This window comes from Puma concolor, chromosome E2 (genome assembly GCF_028749965.1).
Source record: "Puma concolor isolate L17-30 chromosome E2, mPumCon1.1.hap2, whole genome shotgun sequence".
Lineage (NCBI taxonomy): Eukaryota > Metazoa > Chordata > Mammalia > Carnivora > Felidae > Puma > Puma concolor.
In genome coordinates this window covers 11,626,487-11,647,541 of record NC_141681.1, presented here as the reverse complement: position 1 = coordinate 11,647,541, position 21,055 = coordinate 11,626,487, and the positions used below count along the sequence as shown (strand labels likewise).

The 21,055-nt window shown below is 38.9% G+C and overlaps 1 long non-coding RNA gene and 1 pseudogene across 1 annotated transcript; both read right to left on the bottom strand.

The window, feature by feature from the left end:
- Positions 1-11,566: 11,566 nt before the first annotated feature.
- LOC147573369 (uncharacterized) lies at positions 11,567-19,697 on the bottom strand. Its single transcript, XR_015244535.1, has 3 exons — positions 19,647-19,697; positions 14,064-14,203; positions 11,567-11,782 (listed from the first exon to the last, which is right to left on the bottom strand). It is a non-coding gene; the product is annotated as an uncharacterized LOC147573369 (long non-coding RNA).
- LOC112857610 (U6 spliceosomal RNA) lies at positions 14,077-14,176 on the bottom strand (annotated as a pseudogene).
- Positions 19,698-21,055: the final 1,358 nt, after the last annotated feature.

The window sequence follows — 21,055 nt, the reverse complement described above, 5'->3', positions numbered from 1 at the left end:
CGATATAAAATGGCCACATGTGTGGTGCTCAAGCACTCTATATGAGTACTTTCTGTAAAATAATCATATATTAAACTCAAGGAATAAGGAAAATGAATTTCAACAAAGCGAAGGAAAAGCAAGGGAATATTAAATATTGCAGGAGAACACTCTAGTCAAATCAGTATTTCATTAATCCACCTTGAATCAATTTAATTCCCTCCCACATCTTAATCAAGACAGCTTTAAAGTGATAGAACCTTAGAGACAGAGTTTAGAAGTCAGTGAATTCAGCAAAACCAATCGGTTTCTTTATATAAGTAATTACAATAGTATCAAAGGCCTTTCCCGACTATCACACACATGTGCCATTGAAGACATTTTTAATAGTCATTAGGTGTTTATGGAAAACCTGTATCAATTTAGACATGCATACACATAAATACGTTTCACAGCGTATTTATCTGTAGTTGGCTTATACCAGGTAGAAAGAGGAGATCTGATACTTTGAAGTTTATTTTTATTTTTCAGCTGTCAAAGAGTTAACCTGAGGTTCTGGCGAAAGGCATGGCTGAAAACAAACTATATACATATATGCACACATATATATTTATTAGGGGTTTTTATGAGAGAGAGAGAGAGAGGGAGGGAGGGGCAGAGAGAGAGAGGGAGAGAGAGCCTCCTAAGCAGGGTCTGTGCTGTCAGCACAGAGCCCGACGTGGGGATCGAACTCACGACCCTGAGATCATGACCTGTGCTTAAATCAAGAGTCGGACCCTTAAATGACTGAGCCACCCAGGCACCCCAAAGTATATTTTTTGCTTCGGTGTTTTTTCCATGCTCCAGAGAGTCTTTCACACATTGCCTGGAAACCAGCAAAACAGTCCTACTGTCTTATCAGGGGGTAAACGAAACACCAGGGCACGTACGTGGTTCTCTTACTACCCGACGGTTAGATGTGCTTCTGATGTCATGTCCCCTTTGCCACTGAAGAAAACATGTCTTAACTTCTATTCCTGTTAGCCTTTCACTACTTGTACTTCCCTTTATTTTTAGGATGTTAATCTTTGTGGTTTAGATTTGGATTTAATTTTTATGCAAGAGACTCTGGGATGGAAGACAAAACATGAACAAATTATAATTTTAAGAATGAATCTCTTCATGGAGCTTGGCATTTTGTTTCTCCTCCTCTGGAATATCGATCTGGAATCATTTTCAGAGCAGGACATTTCAAACCATAAAAAAATTACTGTTCATAATCAGCGTACACATTTAGGCTTCTTCAAAGTTCTCAAATCCTAGGGAAAGTATTAGAAGTCATACTCAGAAGAAAATCAATAAACTAATGTAAAATGTTTAAAATATCCAAACTCACGTATAGTTTTGTTTTCTATACACATACATATTAAATGTCAAAGGACAAACCACACAAATTTAAGCGATAAATAATTTGCAACCCGTATGAGGAAAGACTTCCTTGGCTTGCAAAGAGCTTAAACAAAGCAATCAGGAAAATAAAATTTATACGTAAATTTAAATTTATTAACATTTCTATATATCATATATTTTATGAAATCTATTACTTATATATTACATATTACATATTTATGTGTAAATGTTACATATTTACACACACATTACACATACAGATGTAAAAAGTATTACACATATTACTTATATATAACATAGTTACAAATGTTTATATATAACTTATTTTTATATATTATGCATAGAAAAATAAATTCTAATGGCAATATGATCATGAACAGATGTGATAACACAGAATCTCTAATTTGAGGGGGTCTATGTTATCAATGAAGCAATTTGAATACCATGTGCTATCTAAGTGTTGATAATCTCTCCTATACAGAAGAATGTAAGAATATATGTCAACCTACTAGTAAATCAGGGTTGGGAATGAGCCAGCAGAAAGACAACTATAGGTTTGGAAATACTGGATTTATGATCTACAAAAAGACTTCACATAAAAATGGCTTTACCTAGAGATGTAAAGATGTGCACTGGCCTTTCCTAGAAACTGCTTTAAAATGTGTAGGGTATTTAAAAAAGAAAACGAATTGAGCTGTGTAAAGATCACATGTAGTTGGAGGAATCATTTTAGTTATTCTCCAAATAGGGTGATTTTACCAGGTAGTGTGTAGGAGGCCCTGTCCCAGAAGGTTACAAGCCCCGCTGTGTCCAAAAGATTTAGGTTCATACAGCTCCAAGTGGGCCAACCCGTATTCCCTAAACTGCTGATTCTGATGTCCTGTTCTCATTATACACATAATATTTATTAAAGTCTAATATCTTAAAATAGCAAATAAACATAGATTATCAGTCTTGCCTTTTAAAAATATATGCTATCATGATGTAAAGTTATCATCAATTCATCCTAAGCACTTACACAAAGATATATGTTATGTACTCAATAGATAAATAAATGAACGTAAATGCTTTTATCTTCTTCTTTTTAGTGGGGTCTTTGTTGGATTTTGGAATCAAGGTAATGCTGGCCTTATAGAATGAGTTTGGATGTTTTTCTTCCATTTCTATTTTTTGGAACAGTTTCAGAAGAATAGGCATTCTTTTTTTTTTTTCCAATTATTTTTATTTTTTTAACATTTTTTAATGTTTATTTTTGAGGCGGGGGTGAGGGGCAGAGCGAGAGGGAGACACAGAATATGAAGCAGGCTCCAGGCTTTGAGCTGTCAGCACAGAGCCCAACACAGGGCTTGAACTCATGGACTGCATGATCACGACCTGGGCTAAAGTCAGATGCTTAACCTACTGAGCCAACCAGGCGCCCCTATTAATTCTTCTTCAAATGTTTGGTAGAATTCCCCATGGGAAGCCATCTGGCCCTGGATTCTTGTTTGTTGGGAGATTTTTTTTTTTTTAATTTAAATCCTAGTTAACGTATAGTGTAATAATGATTTCAGGAATAGAATTTAGTGATTCAGCACTTACGTATAACACCCCATGCTCATCCCAATAAGTGCCCTCCTTAAAGCCCTTCACCCCTTTAGCCCATCTTGCCACCCAACACCCCACCAGCAACCCTTAGTTGGTTCTCTGTATTTAAGAGTCTCTCATGATTTGTCTCCCTGTCTGTTTTTATATTACTTTTGCTTCCCTTCCTTTATTCATCTGTTTTGTATCTTAAATTCCACAAAGGAGTGAAATCATATGATACTTATCTTTCTCTGACTTATTTCACTTAGCATAATACACTCTAGTTCCATCCATGTTGTTGCAAATGGCAAGATTTCATTCTTTTTAATCACAGAGTAATATTCCATTGTATGTATGTATACACACACACACACCCACACACCACCATCATCTTTATCCATTCATCAGTTGATGGATATTTGGGCTCTTTTCACACTTTGGCTATTGTCAATAGTGCTTCTATAAACACTGGGGTGCACGTGTCAGTATTTTTCAATCAGTATTTTTGTATACTATGGATAAGATACCTAGTAGTGCAATTGCTGGGTAGTAGGGTAGTTCTATTTTTAATTTTTTGAGGAACCTCCATACTGTTTTCCAGAGTGGCTGCACCAGTTTGCATTCCCACCAGCAGTGCAAAAGAGATCCTCTTTCTCTGCACCCTTGCCAATATCTGTTGTTGCTTGAGTTGTTCATTTTAGCCATTCTAACAGCTATGAGGTGGTATCTCATTGCGTTTTTGATTTGTATTTTGTTGGGAGATTTTTTTATTACTGATTCTATTTCTTTGCTGGTTATAGATGTGCTCAAATTTTCTATTTCTTCCTGTTTCAGTTTTGGTAGTTTATGTGTTTATAGGAATTTGTCCATTTCTTCCGGATTGCCCAATTTGTTGGCATATATTTGTTCATAATATTCTCTTATAATTGTATTACTGTAGTGTTGGTTGTGATCTCTCCTCTTTCATTTGTGATATTATTTATTTGGGTCCTTTTTCTTTGTGGTAAGTCTGGCTAGGGGTTTATCAATTCTGCCAATTCTTTTAAAGAATTCTCTTAGTTTCATTGATCTGTTCTACTGGTTTTTTGTTTCTCTATCATTTATTTCTGCTCCAATCTTTATCATTTCCCTTTTTCTCCTGGTTTTGGACTTTATTTGCTGTTCTTTTTCCAGATCCTTTAGGTGTAAGGTTAGGTTGTGTATTTGAGACTTTTCTTGCTTCCTGATAAAGGCCTGTATTGCTATATACTTCCCTCTTAGGGTCACCTTTGCTGTATCCCAAAGGTTTTGGACTGTTCCATTTCACTTTCATTTGCTTCCGTATATTTTTTTTATTTCTTCTTTAATTTCCTAGTTAACTCATTCATTTTTTAGTAGGATGTTCTTTAACCTCCATGTATTTGTGGTCTTTCCAAATTTTTCTTGTGGTTGATTTCAAGTTTCATAGCATTATAGTCTGAAAATATGCATGGTATGATCTCAATCTTTTTGTACTGCTTAAGGCCCAATCTGTGACCCATATGATCCATTCTGGCAAATGTTCTGTGTGCACTCGAAAAGAATGTGTATTCTGCTGCTTTAGGATGAAATTCTGTGAATAGATCTGTTATATCCATTTGGTCCAGTATATCATTCAAAGCCATTGTTTTTCCCAGTTGACCTTCTGCTTAGATGATCTGTCCATTGCTTAAGTGGGGTGTTAAAGTCCCCTACTATTATTACAGACCAATATCCCTGATGAACATGGATGCAAAAATTCTCAACAAGATACTAGTAAATCGAATCCAAAAGTACGTTAAAAGAATTATTCAACATAATCAAATGAGATTTATTTCTGGGCTGCAGGGGTTAATATCCACAAATCAATCAATGTGATACACCATGTGAATAAAAGAAAGGGTAAGAACCACGTCATCTTCTCAAAAGATACAGAAAAGGCATTTGACAAAATACAGCATCCTTTCTTAATAAAAACCCTCAACGAAGTAGGGACAGAAGGAAACCTCAACATCATAAAGGCCATAAATGAAAGACCCATAGCTAATATCATACTTAATTGGGAAAAACTGAGAGCATTTTCCCTAAGGTCAGGAATACAACAGGAATGTCCACTCTCACTACTTTTATTCCACATAGCGCTGGAAGTCCTAGCCTCAGCAATCAGACAACAAAAAGAAATAAAAGGCATCCAAACCAGCAAGTAAGAAGTGAAACTTTCACTCTTCACAGACAACATGATATTTTATGCAGAAAACCTAAAAGACTCCACCAAAAAATTGTAGAACTGATACATAAATTCAGCAAATCCACAGGATAAGAAATCAACATACAGAAATCTGTTGCATTTCTATACGTCAATAATGGAGCAGCAGAGAAAGAAATCAAGGAATCAATCCCATTTACAATTGCACCAAAACCCACAAGATACCTATGAATAAACCTAACCAAAGCGGTGAAAGATCTGTACTCTGAAAACTATAGAGCATTTATGAAATAAACTGAACCAGACACAAAGAAATGGAAAAACATTCCATGCTCATGGGCTGAAAGAGCAAATATTGCTAAAATGTTTGTAGTACCCAAAGCAGTCTACACATTCAACACAATCCCTATCAAAATAACACAAGCATTTTTCACAGAGCTAGAACAAACAATCCTAAAATATGTATGGAACCAGAAAAGACCCCAAACAGGCAAAGTAATGTTGAAAAAGAAAAGCAGGAGACATCACAATTCTGGATTTCATGCTGTATTAAAGCTATAATCATCAAGACAGTATAGTACTTACATAAAAAGAGCCATACAGATCAATGGAACAGACTAGAGAAGCCAGAAATAGACCCACAAATATATGGTCAACTAATCTTCAATGAAGCAAGAAAGATATCCAATGGAAAAAAGACAGTTTCTTGAGCATATGGTGTTGGAAAACCTAGATAGCAATTTGCAGAAGAATGAAAGTGGACCACTTTCTTACACCATACACAAAAATAAATTCAAAATGGATGAAAGATCTAAATGTGAGACAGGAAACCATCAAAATCCCAGAGAAGAATGCAGACAGCAACCTCTTTGACCTCAATTTGCAAATGGCATAGCAGATAAAGGGTTAGTATCCAAAATCTATAAAGATTTTACCAATTCAACACCCAAAAAGCAAGTAATCCAGTGAAGAAATGGGCAAAAGACATGAACAGACACTTTTTGAAAGAAGATAACCAGATGGCTAACAGACACATGAAAAATGCTCAACATCACTTATCATCAGGGAAATACAAATCAGAACTACAATGAAATAGCATACACACCTGTCAGAATGGATAAAATTAACAACTCAGGAAACAACAGATGTAGTTGAGGGGTGAGGGCGTGGAGAAAGGGGAACCCTCTTACACTGTTGGTGGGAGTGTGGACTGGTACAGCCATTCTGGAAAACAGAGTGGAAGTTCCTCAAAAAGTTAAAAAAAGGAGCTACCCTCCAACCTGGCAATTGTACTGCTAGGTATTTATCCAAAGGATACAAAAATACTGATTCAAAGGGGCACATGCACCCCAATGTTTATAACTTACCATCAAAAATGGCCAAATTATGGAAAGAGTCCAAATGTCCATTTAATGGTGAATGGATAAAGAAGATGTGCCATACACACACACACACACACACACACACACACACACACACACACACACACACACGATGAAATATTACTCAGCCATCAAAAAGAATGAAGTCTTGCCATCTGCAATGGCATGGATGGAACTAGAGTGTATTATGCTAAGTGAAATAAGTCAGTCAAAGAAAGACAAATATTATATGATTTCACTCATATGTGGAAATTAGGAGACAAAATAGATGGATATAGGAGACGGGAAGAAAAAATAGGATAAGATAAAAACAGAGAAGGAGACAAACCATAGGAGACTCTTACATACAGAGAACAAACTGATGATTGCTGGAGGGGTGGTGGGCAGGGGATGAGCTAAACGGGTGATTAATAAGGACAGTGTCCATTTAGAAGGACACTTGTTCGGATGATCTTTGGGACGAATCACTGAATTCGACTCCTGAAACCAATATGCTATATGTTAACTAACTTGAATTTAAATAAAATCTTAAAAGAAAAAAATAACAAATGGCTTTATCGTAACATTTATAGGAAATGACCAACCCTTTCTTATATACTGCAGGGGCTTGTCCTCTAACAGAAGAGACAGAAAGGCTCACCAAAGTGAAATATGAATAATATTATGAGGTTCTCACAAAGACATGGACATAATCCCAAGAGAATTCTTATAGCTTTGGATCGACTTTTGGATGAGTGGTGAAATTTGTTCATGTAACATTTCCAGGATGGACATCATTTGTAAAATAATATTATGATTCTTTCAGGAAAGTGTTAAACATTACGGAAAGGTACAAAAATGATAAGCCTCTTCATATATTGGTGAGTGAAAAATGCACGTGTTCAGAGAAGAAATGGGTCAGTTTATTAAACACTTTATCAGTGATGACCAGAACATTTTCCCCGAGGTGTTCAAAAACCATGAACGTTTTTGTAACATTAAGACATAGTTCTTAAGTGAGGTAAATGAAGAAAACACCAATTTGTAAGTATAATTATAATTTTCTTGGCAAGTGTTTCTGAACCAAATTGATATTAATGAGTTAAAATATCATAATTGTACAGGTAATTTCTTAGACTGGATATTTTGATACTCTAGTTAAAATTCCTCCAGAATCATTCTATTTGCACATTTATTAAATCAGTAAAGTTAAAATCATGAAGGTAGATTAATAAATGCATAGAACTTGTATTTGAGATTTACGTAAATCAGTTACAAACCACCTTATGTTTGTGACAAATCTAATCCATAAAGAGAATAATTTTAGCCGAAAGTAAAATCATTGTGCTACTTTCAATTGTAAATATTTGTTTAATTTAGAAGGAAAAACAGACATCATTTTGAATTGGTTTTGGATATGCTGGCATTTACCTGGGGTGGATGAAGACATCTAGGGATGAGACATTCATCGTGCATGAGAGAAAATTTAATCAATGCATTTCCTATTCATATAGCATTCAGTAACTGTTGTGATAAAATCTTTTTCTTTACAATACCGTAAAAGTAAAGTACTACATCTCTTTCTACACACAAAGTAGGAATAGTCCCATTCATTGGAAGTAATCAGTTCTACTGAGAGAAAAATTCCCGAAGATGAAACTCTTTAACTTTCAACATTAAGAATTGCCCTATTTTTACAAAGGATATCAAACATCAACATGGTGTAACACAAACTGCCTGATGGAAATCTGACTGTTATTTTATGGTTCATTTTGATTCATTTTCCCTTTTGCTTTTGAGGGAATTTAAAAGGCGTTTAAAATTAGCCATAAATGGAAGCTAGAAGAACATCTCCAACTTTAATTCAGTGGTATGATGGTAAATGTTTAACACCTGGCTCCGGTGGCTGGGAGGGGGTGTCTCTGACCTGTAATATTTGCCAATTTCTGTGCTATAAATGTTTCCACTGTGGTCAGTTTAAGAGGAACTGTGTTTAACAACGATCTCACAAAATTGCTCACGACTTAACAATGGAGCCTTGCAAGACGCTAGAGCCAGCTCCGTCCTACACGCCAGTGGCCAGAAGGCGAAAGAGGGAGGGAGCCCTTCTAGTGACTGCTGACATGTACTGTGCAGCTAAGGAGGGAGGTTCCCCTCCTGGTTTTGCTACATATTTGTCTTGTGACTGTGGACGAGTCATGTACAGTCAATGAGCTCCAGTTGTGTCGTGGTGCTATTGACATGACCAACACCGTAAAGTTGGTATCATGATTAAACAAGGCGATGCATGTACAATGGTTAGAACGTCCGACAGAGTAATTTCTTGAATAGTATTTCTTGCCCATACATGTAAGGCTTCATTATTATCATAAGAATTATAGCTATTACATTTTTTAATGTTTTCACTGGAGGTAGGTCTGTAATTTTATTTCTGCTGAGTATGGACCGCTCTCAAGAATAAATTCTCACTGACCTGAAGGTGAAAGACGTATCGATTCCAGGGTGCCAAAGCCTATACAGCATAATATTCTAATTCTGAATTTTCATTCTGCAATGAAAGCAAACTGTGGCACAACACATTATTTGAAAAAATAGGATTGGTTACGACAGACCTTATGAGAGACCTCATTGTTTTTCACTTTTACCTTGTCAATTTCTTTTCCTCTCAATATAATGTTTCTCCCATTACCGCCATTTCATGTTTCCACCCTTTCACATTTGGGTTTATTTTATAGCCTCCCTAATTATATGTAATTATATTACAATGTGTCAACAAATAAACTTCACTCACAATATCTGTTGTAATCCTCACAATCATTCTTAATTATACACTACTTTGATCTGAGCAACGAAGTTCGCGGAAATTAAGTGATTTACTCCAAATCCTACAAGTGACAGTGACAGATTTAGAATCTAAACCTTGGTCACTTGAATATCCAGCTAGTGGTGTAGTCAGGAAGCAGAACTGAGAAGCCTTTGCAGTAACCAATACGCTCAGGAAGCATGGGCAAGGACACAGGAGATATCGAACATCTAGATGTCTCCTGAAAGATCGCTTCAACTCTACCATATCAAGGAAAACTACCACTGTGAGAGTAACCATTGGGTCATAGAGAGTTAAGGGATGGCTGTATTTTTGGATGAGACGAGATGAGCAGATGAGACCACACAGAAAGTCATGGCCCTATTGAAATGACTCTGGAGAAAAGTCTCCTTTTTAGACAGCTTTTCCCCTCTTAGGATAAATGCAGGCTAGTTAGTTGTACTGGGGAATCCTGGGTGGGGGGAACTGCTATCAGAAATACATACGTGCTGGGTTAGGTCAGGAAAGGGTCCGGGGTAATTCAGAAAATTTGACAGGAAAAGTCATTCAATGTTTTCCAATAATGGGCCAGTTCTGACCCATTTCAAGGTCCAATCAGCTATTCTCCAGTTTAGACAAACTTTATTGCCTTTCTCCCCCCACCACTGGAGAATTTTGCTAAAAACTCCATTAGCCTGTGTGAAATGGTATTTAATTTGAACTTGCAAAACTTCTTTAAAGCCTACGTTGCTATGTAGTTGCCATGTGCTGCTCAGGAGAGTAATTTAGGTAAGCATGCAGAATTTTAATAAAAATAAACAAAAACACATCCTTCTTTAAGTTTCTCCTTACAAATGCATTTTAAAAATTCCAACTGCTAGGTTCAATGGTGCATGGAAAATGATGTTTGCATTTCATTATATTGGTGTACCTTAAAATTCAAGGAACCTTCAAAGACAAGATGTTTCAAATAGGAAAAAATCAGAACCAAACATGACGCCATACCATTTTACGGTCAATGTTAGAACGTATTAATGGTTAGGATTTTTAACATTTCGCATTAACAAATTTTGGTACAGACTCTTGTTCTGTATTAGAGACGCAGCAGGTTAACTTTGTCATTCCACTAATGACTTTGACACACGGTCATTAGATTTTACTGCCTGCATCAATTCAGCTTTTAAAACAGTCTACCCCTAGATATAAAAGAAGATCAGTGTAATGACACAGTGTTGGAAAGCAAAAATAATGAATCCCACTAGATAAATGAGGCAAAAAATCTGATCGTTCTTGGAAACCATCAAAGTTAAGAACTCTACCTTATCACAAGTATAACAAATCATGGCACATAGAGTCTTGCAGAGGGCAGGGATGGTCAGGTGGTGGTGGGTATATAATCTCTAGCATGGGAGTTTACCTCTCAGGTTATTTTCCTTTACAATTGTGACAGTAGTAATATTTATCTGATGGGACTGAGCCAAAGATTAAGTGAGATAATACAGAGAGAGCACCTGCAACAGTACGAGGCACAGATTACATGCTCAATATCTGTACCATCATCAGTGTGAACCTGTCTTAATAAGTACTTGATTTTAGGGGTATTTTCTAAGATGCATTCTACCCATTTATGGGAAATTCAGTACAGATACTGAATTGAGCATGTTAAAGTGTGCATGGGATTTCCTTTTCTCCCTGCTTGTTTATGATACGTTTATTATTTATTCACAGGACATGGCTAATGTTTAAAGCCCACGGGGCCTATTATTAATTATTACACGGAATAAATGCAAAGGAGCCCTGAAGTAGATATGGAAGAACTGATCTATAATATTAATCATTATATATGCTATATTAGTCCCTCTCCTACTCTGAGGCCATAAACTATCCCATAGTCTATGTGGACACTGTCTTATAGATATAGATACTCATGATGAACCCACTACATTCCTTTGATTATGTGATTAAAAAGAACCAGACAGCCTCAGACATGCTGTGGCAGCAATGATTAAAAAATAATGTTCTTGATGGCACAGAAGAAAAATCATGTCTGATCTCTAATGCAATCAGAACGTATAAAATGACAGTGTATGTGAATTTGTGTTATCACACTAATGAGAAAAATATATACATATATATATATATTTATATATATTTACAATTTTTTTTTTTAAAAAGACACTAACCTTCTATCTTATTTCCTCCAATGAGAGAGGGAATTTTCAACTTTCAGCCTTCACACATAATTTAGCTCACGGGTGACACGAAATCTGATTATCAGGGATGATACTCCAGCAAGGAGAGTTTAGCTGCCTAGGAAGAGCCTCGGGGTGCTCTTTCTTTCTGGAAGCCCCCTTTACCTGCACAGACCACAGGGCACGCTCCCCAGCTCCATGGAGCAGCTTTATGTGCTGTGGCCAAGGACCGCTCATTTCTCCGTGACAGACGCTATTCACTGTTGCTTCTCTGACTATTCACAACACTCTGTGCAATTAAAGAAAAATAAATACAAGAAAGTGAGCCTGGAAAATATTCGCTGGTTAGGTCACGTTTACAATAAACCCTGCCGATGAAAGCACGATGAGCCAGACCCATCCGCAAGGAAGAGACACAAGATGACACAATGGCTTGAGTGCCTCAGGCCGCCCTCGAGGACCCTGTCCGCTTCCTGATTTGGGGGCTACATCTCCACTCCTTTACAAGCCCTAATTCCCAGCGCAGGCTCCTCAGCCCCCACGTCCCTGAGGTTGCAAAGGAGTTATAATTTGGGTCCCCCTTTCCCACCCAAACTTCTAATCTCTCCATTCCGCATCGGTCCCGTTATTCACCTCTTCTGCTCCATCCCAGCCCCCCACAGACTGTTAGATGAAATCACACATTTGAGCAGATTGGTGTCGTCACGCGTTCCAGGAACACAGTGGCATCTGGGCTCTAACGCTGCTGAGCAATACTGTCATGCCCACTGGTCAACTACCGGTGCAGGGAAAAAAAACACCACAGCAACGATTTTAATTCTTTGTTAACCTCTTCTCAAAACCTGCCACCAGCCACTTTTCTCTGCTGATAACTTCTCTTCCTTCCCAGAGAAAATTGAGGCTTTTAACCTATATTCAAAACGGTTGCTTTTCTACGGACTCCCACGCAGCCCTAAATATCCTCTGGTATCTCCCATTAAACGTATAGATATAGCCCGTTCCTAACCTAATGTCCCTCTTCAGCTACTCCTTTATCTTTTTCCATCCCTTTCATAGCCAAGTGGTTTGGAAATAGGGTTTAAATTCACTAACACATTTAGCTTCCCATTTAAAATTTTAATCTCTGGCCAACTGACTTCTCCCCCCATCACCTTCACTGAAAATGTTCTGGCTAAGTTCTTCAATTACCTTCTAAATGCCAAAGCCAAGGAAGCCTCCCCAGCCCTCCTTTTACTTAAAGTCTCTACTGTGCTTGTATTTATTCTTAGAAATACAAGTGAGAAGTGTATTTCCACTGCAAAGATGGTACTTTTTCCCCTGTAGAAACCTTCAGCTATACTAAAGAAGAGGGGCGAGGTATGCACGTATCCTGACCACTCGTGTGAAAGCAGTGTTTCTCATTCTCATGTATTTCTTTTTAAGATTTCTTCTATGCACTTAGTGGTATTTTGTACAAGTGGACATCATGATTTTTGGTGAACATAAGGCCATAAACATTTCCCCATGTTATTAGTAATCTTCAGAAACAATATTTAAGGCTGTATAATTTTCCATCACATGGAAAAATATACTTCATTCTTGCACAGCATGTCTTGCACAGCGAGACACATTCCTGTATTATTAAGTATTCTTGAAAAACGTGACGGGAATGCATGGTGGCGGAGGATTTTGGTGCTGTGGTTGTACAATAACTAACCATCTGCTAGGCTTTTAGGCTATCAATTTCTTTGCCATCATAACTAGCGCTACAGTGAATACTAAGGTACCCATGATCATCCTGAATCTTCTATGTTGGTATTTGTTATCGCTTCCCAAATGAGGATATAAACTTTCCCATTTAAGGTATTTGTTCTTTTCACAATTACCACACAGAATTTCTCCTTACATCTCAAAAAGAACATATTATTAGAGCTTGTACCTAGATGGCAATAAGGCAGGGAAAACCATTACTGACAATCGACACGGCTACATATTGGGTTCTCTTACTAAGGGAGAAGTGAGCCAGTGTGATTCCTGGAAGTCTTATCTGGGAGATCTCTTCTCATTTGTCTAGACTTTTTTTTGAGTTATGAAGATATTTTACTGTATCCAACACAGCTTACCCATTTGAACAACTGTACTTACCTTACATGAGTGAGGACCACTGGTGACAGTGCCTTAAGATAAATTAGCTTAGATTGAGGGGAAAATAGGAAAATGCCAAATAGATAAGAAAGTCTTTCCTGGCTTAAGTTCTCGCAGACAAAACGAGCTTCTTCGTTGAATCTTGTAGTGTCACTGAAGTCTGGAAAGTACTATTTCATTGTGTTATTCGTGACTTACGCTAATGAAGTCTGCCTTTTCCACCAAGCACGAAGGTGCTGTGGAGAAAATGATTCTCAAGGGTACACAGAGACTGCAGATCATTTGGTTTCAGTCTTGCTCTGAATCTCGCCCCAGTAATTAGCAACCTCCAAGCTGGGGCAGAGTACCAGAAGAGGGTCTGTTGGTGAGTGTGGAAAATAAGATAGGAATGAAAAAGATGCCAAGAAGACAACGTTCCTTATTTGAACAGAGGTAAAAATTGATACCTGATTTAGCTCCTGAAATTAGTCTCCATGGATCTGCACATCATCCTTGCTGAGGGGCCACGCTAATCTTTCTGTATTGTTCCAACTTTAGTACACGTGCAGCCAAAGCGAGCCTGCTCTTGAAATTATTCTGATTTCAACTGTGAAAAAGATACAGAAAAGAACCAGTTTTAATTTGCTACTTGTGTTTAGAAGGAGTTAGTGTAGGAAGATAGTCTTTGATGAGTTGATTGATTGGTTGAATGGCCCCAACTCATAAATACATTTTCAAATTCAATGATGGACCCAAGACCAGTTTTGCTCTGCTGGGGCATGCATGTTTGGAAATCTTTCCCAGCCCAAATAAATACAATTAAGTAGATATTCTGACTTTAAGCTCCTGCAAAGGAGCATTGAAACTTTTGGCTGAGACACACAGATATAAAAGATACACCGTAATGAAGTGTTAGGAGTCAGATCATGATGTAGATATCCAAAGGAAATGCTAGCAACTGATATTCACTTGGCTGGAGGGTAGAAAATGGTTAGGAGTTTTATCTTTTTATTCAATTTTTTTTAATGTTTATTTTTGAGAGAGAGGGAAGGTGTGTGGAGGAGATGCAGAGAGGAGGACAGAGGATCTGAAATGGGCTCCACGCTGACAGCAGAGAGCCTGACGCAGGGCTCAAACTCATGAACAGCGAGATCATGACTTGAGCTAGACACTTAACTGACTGAGCCACCCAGGTGCCTCAGGAATTTTAGTTGTAGAGAGAATTTTATGAAGATGATTTCTTCAGAGAAACCGGTGCCATTTGTCCCACACACACCCACCCCCCACAATACACAGGAGGACAGGGTGTGTGAGTTGGTGTAAGCTTCTGTGTGCATGTAGGGGGAGGAATCTTGAGGGTAGAAGGTGAGCTACCAATGGAGCCCAAAGGAAAGCTTGCTTCATGCTTCCTGGAAGGGGTGAAAATGGTAAAATGGAATCTGACTCTTGCCATTGAAATGTAGAGGTCTACAGAACATTTTTTTTAATGTATGTTTATTTTTGAGAGAGACAGAGACAGAGACAGAGTGTGAGTAGGAGAGGGACAGAGAGGGAGGGAGACACAGAATCCGAAGCAGGCTTCAGGCTCTGAGATGTCAGCACAGAGCTCGACCCTGGGTTCAAATTCAAAAACTGCGAGACCATGACCTGAGCCAAAGTTGGACGCTTAACCAGGAGCCCCGAACATTTTTTTAGTAATAAAAAATAAAGTTTTAAATAAAGCAGAACAACAATAAAAGTAGCCACACAGGAATTGCCCTGGACTTTTACTGAGCAGGGACATAGAGCAGGTGATGTTGTACGATCCTTGAGATACTAAAACTCAGCCTGGGCCTCCTGGACCTATTTTGACACCTGAACAAGTAAACCTGGAAAGAAGACAGAACTCTAGCAGAGAGTCTGTGTGGCTTGAAGGTCCTGAATATTAGAGGTGGAGAGAGGAGTGGCAATCCTATCACAGAAAACATCACCCAAACTGCCATTGAGTGCAATCAGCAGACTGACAGGTGGGGGAGCTCTGAAGAAGTTATGGAAACACCCATGCAAGTGAGAGAATCTGCTTTAAGTATCTTCCAGGTCTAGAGAGAAGGAAGCTCATGTCCTGCTGTCCAGGTAAGCAGGAGCTCTCCCATCCCCCCATTTCTTTCCTCCCTCAGTTCCATCATATATTATCTAACAGTGAGAAGACAACACTGGGGTCCACATCCAACTACACCCGAGCTTCTGGATGCTTCAGCTGTATAAGCAGCTCTTAAAACCCTGGAAACGATCTAAGATAATCATGTGTTTCCATAAAATCTATAAAAGACATTCTAATCACCATTACTGAAGACTGGTTTCTCCATCCAGTTCAATCACTCCTCTCTTCCCCTCCTCTCAGGGGACTTTGAAGGGGCTATCAGCCTTCTGACGTGTTCTTAACTTTCAGACGAATGTTGATATTTTTCAACATTATTAATCACTGAAAATTCAAAAAGGACCACAAGGGTAAACTGTAGAGAAAGATCAGTTTCACTCAACGCTGTTACATGAAAAACAGTTTTTTTCCCCCAAAATCATGTTCCTAGTAATATTTATAGACCATGAAAGTGAATACACAGCGGAAAAAAAGAGATATTTCTCAGATATTTTGTGAAAAAGGTTCTTGAAAAGTCACAATGTTATGCAATTCTGTATCGCCTATTTTCAAGCAGTTTCAAATAATATTTTCTTTATAAATAAACTCACTTCCATCAGTTGGGTTCCAAGACCACATGATAAGAACACTCAAAAGTCATGAAAATTCCAGATCACAAAAAGGTTAGGTTTACTTGGCTTGCACATAAATAAATATACATGCACAGACTGGGCCAATATTTTGAAGTAAAGATGAACAGGAACATTCAGAGTTATTTTGAGATGCTAAAAGATTAATTCCAGTCATATGATTCACAGAGAGATTTCCCCTTTAGGGGTCATGGTGACAAGAGGCATTCTTGAGATAACAGAAATGTCACGAAAATCATGGAATTAAGCGAGAATTTGATTCATTTCTACACTAACCCTTGAGGAAAAAATTAAAGTGAGGAAAAGATCAGTTAGAGTTATTTATAAAACAAAAACAAAAACAAAAAACATTATAGGGGCACCTGGGTGGATCAGTTGGTTAAGCGACCAACTTCAGCTCAGGTCATGATCTCACAGTTCATGGGTTTGAGCCCCCCGTCAGGCTATGTGCTGACAGCTCAGAGTCTGGAACCTGCTTCATATTCTGTGTCTCCCTCTCTCTCTCTCTCTCTCTCTCTCTCTCTCTCTCTCTCTGCCCCTCTCCCACTCACATTCTGTGTGTGTCTCTTTCTCTCTTAAAAATAAACATTGAAAAAATTTAAAAAGCATTATGTAAATATTACCAAAAGGAAAACAGAAAACCTCTACAAATTGAGGTATGTCCACCTAAAAATACAGAAGATAAATCCTCCTTGATGGTTATAGGTTCTTTGCAAAATGTGACAAACGTTGAACAGCTGGGGATTATTGTATGCTGCTGTTAAAAATGAAACATTATGAATTTTTTTTTTTTTTGCCTTTTTCACAAGCAAAACCATCTGCCACTTTTCAGCAAAGTGAATACTATGGACAGCTGTAACCTCTGGTTGGACAACACCTAACTGTTAGAAAAACAAAGAAAAGGGCTACAAGTCATGCTTTTAATAGCTTCATGACATGACCCTAAGTGACGTCGGCAAGAAGAGTGGGGTAAGAACATTCAAAATTCCTCTTCTCCATAAAAGAATGAGATCACTGGTATGAGGAACAAAATCAGGATTTTCAAAATTCTGGAAATCCACCAAAGGGAGTAATACCGGGACCTTTATTCTAGAAAAGTAGTTGAATCTCAGGAAGAACAGCCTGCTTTGTCCTACTTTAAGTTTCCCTGTCTCCATCCCAGAGACGGGGGTGGTAAGGCTGATACCACTGAGAGTGGAGAGGCCCCTTCCACCAGCATGAAAGACTCATTAGAATTGAGAGGCTCAGCGTCCCCAGCTTCATCAGGATCTTCCCACATGTCCCCATTCCAAATAACAGGCTCTCATTCTTTCCCAGTCATTGCTCTCACTTTAATAACAGACGCCCAGAGAGGCTAGGAGTTCAATCTGTGTTGTAACTCAGCCAGTTGCAGGATGGGGTCCTGTGCTTGATTTGCAGCAATTTCAGCCCTGTGTGTATGGCATCTCCTTCAAGGCACATATAGAAGCTCTTGGGTCATTTATGTGGTGTTTCAGCTGAGAAATCAGATCAAATCTCTGAGCCCATCTATTTCTTTCACCACTTAGTCCAGCCACATTAGGAAAAAGGAACCAATGTCATTTATATTCCCCCGTTTGCCAAAAAGGTTTCCAAGTATTACATACAGAGTCTCTTAACTCCTTGATGAGGAGGATCCAATGCACGTCTTTTGCATATTGCTATCAAGGGCTCACACCATGGACGACCAGAGCTCTCTTTACTGCTGCAAACAGAATCATTAGCATCTTTAAATCTAATTAGGTTAGAGAGCCAACTCCAGAAACCCCAGAACCAATTCAGAAAACTCAGCCCTAAATTTTACTTCTTCGGAGTGCCTGGGGGGCTCAGTCGGTTTAGTCACCGACTCTTGATTTCAGCTCAGGTCATGATCTTGAGTGTCCAACTCTTGATTTCAGCTCAGGTCATGATCTCATGGTTCGTGAGTTCAACCCCTCATCTGTCAATGCAGAGCCTCCTTGGGATTCTCTCTCTCCCTCTCTCTGCCTCTTCCCCCAACTGCACTCTCTCTCTTTCAAAATAAATAAATAAACCTAAAAAAATTTTCCCTTTCTCTAAAACCACTTTTAGGTATTATTCAGGTTCTCCAGACAAACCTAACCAAGAACATACAGATATACAGAATATTTATTATGAGCTATTTACTCATGTGATTACAAAGTTTGAGAAGTCCCATGATCTTCCATGTGCAAGCTAGAAACTCAGGAAAGCCAATGGTGTTTGGTCCAACCCAAAGGCATGAGGACCTGTAGATCCAAGGGTCTCAGCCCAAGTCTGCAGGTATGGGAACCAGGGGCACTAATGTCCAAGGGCAGGAGAAGAGGGATATCCCAGCTCAAGTACTGAGAGAGAATCTGTCCTTCTTCTACCTTTTTGGTCTATTGGGTCCTCAATGGACTGGGTGATGCCCATCCATATTGGTGATGGCAATCTTTTTTATTCTGTCTACAGGTCCAAATGCTGATCTCTTCCAGAAACACACTCACAGACACACCCAGAAATAATGTTTTACCAGCTACCTGGGTATCACTTAGCCCAAACTGACACGTAAAATTAACCTTGTTGTCATATTGTTCCTGTGAAGATCATGAATGAAAGATTTCCTTCCTGAGAGGAGGACAGATTGGTCCCGAGGAGGCAGACAGGAGGAAGCCCATTAAGCAGGACCCCGGCTGCCTCCACCTAAGTCCCCAGGTACCACTGGGATGGTGTTTCATGACATCACCATGCAGACAGACTTCTGGGAATCTACAGTGGTCAGGGAACCACAGAAGGGGGAGGGCCAGGAGGACACCTCATCTCTTGTGTGACGAGGGCCTGCACAAGCAGTGGAGGGTGAGAGCAGGACCTTCCCAAAGCACATGAGTAGAAAAGTTGTCCCTGACTCTCAGATTCTGCTTTCCGTGGGTTCAAATGAACCTTTGTTGGAATTAAGGATGTGAAGCCCCTACCTTGACCCCAAGAGAAGCAGGACATCGGGCCCATGTGCTTCTCTCCACCTCCTGCTGTGACCTTGCTGTGTGGCCCTAGGCAGGCCATGTAATTTCCAGGACGTGTAAGTAATGAACATTTTAAACATTTTTTTCAAAGTTCCCTAGTGGTTATTGCTGAGGGCATCTTGAACTCATATGAACCGCAAGGGCCAGTCGGGCGACATCTCTGGTTATCAACAGTCTGAGACTGACATAAAACACTACCTTGCAGCCTAAAGCATCACTCATGAACCAGGCACAGTGCGCAAACAGGCAGCATTTCATCCCTCTTACCTTGACGGTGACGGGTATGGAGCACAGAAAAGCAAATAGTGCTCTGCACCTGGAATAACAATATTTTAAGAGCAATTAGAACCATTTGAAAAAGGTGTGCTTCTAGACTACAGACATCCCTGTCCTCTATTATTTGTTTCTCCATTTATTAATTTTTACCTTACATAAATATGAGTTTATACTTGCTTAGGAATAAAAATACATTTCCCAAAGAAGCCTTCTACTGCTTCTCAGTTCCTGTTTGCAAATACAACCCTTTGTATGTGAGAGGATCATCATTTTTCACAGCAATGGAGGTGGGAAATAGTATCTTCCCACACATGAGGACATAGAGGGGAATGACAGAATACGGCAGTGGCAGCTTCCTGGATCAGGCTTCAAACGCTGCTGTTGGGGATCATGAGGAGAGTTATTATGCCACACATGGCTTTCCACATCTTCGTGCTGGCAAAGGCACTACCAACTCTTGACTTCCTGCGTCTCTTACGTAGACCTTTCTTGGGCTTACCAAGTAACGTGCCATCATCACCCACATCGAGCATGAAAAGGCTGGCTTAGGCGGGACTGGCTCAAGGTTGCACAATATACAAATGACATGTTTGGGGATAAAATCCACCCCCACCCCCGGACTCATTCTTGCAGATGCTGTAGGCACAGGTCACTGCTAACCACAGAAATTTAGGGAGGGGAATGTAATCACCGCTCATCAACAAAAAGAAATGAATCGGTGATGAACATGAGAATATGGATGAATCTTGAAAACATGCTGGGCAAAAAAAAAAAAAAAAAAAAAAAGCCTGACACACAGAAAGTATAATTCAGTTTCTTTGATAGTCTAGAAGAGGCAACACTAACCTATAGTGGCAGAAAGCAAATCAGGTTTTGCCTACTCCTGGGGGTTAGAGGGGATGGACTGCAAATGGGCCAAGTGAACTTTGGGGGATGATAAAAAGACTCTGCCTCGGAAGTGGTGATTGTTGCATGTGTGTCTGCATTTGTCAAAACTCATTGAACTATACATTTAAAATGAGTACATTTTACTGGGATGTAAGTTATGCCTCCATAAAATTGATTTTAAAAAATCACACCTTTGAGGTGGGCGCAAGGCGCAGCATTGCTTCTCATCCATATAATTTGACTGCACGTTAATAATAAAATCTTGAAGAAAAAAAAAAGACAGGAAGCGCATGAGCAGGACCTTGGGACAGCTGCCCTCATCCACATTCTAAGAGAAAATTAATCAGAATCAACTTAATTTGTCAGACAAGGGCACACACAGCCTCTATGTGCAAACAACAAAAAATCATCCCAGAATGTTCAACTTGATAGTAATATTGAAATTATGTTCATTTTTGGTTTTTAGGCTATGAATTAGTATTTTTGTCCCCTGATAGTTTGCACATGCACAT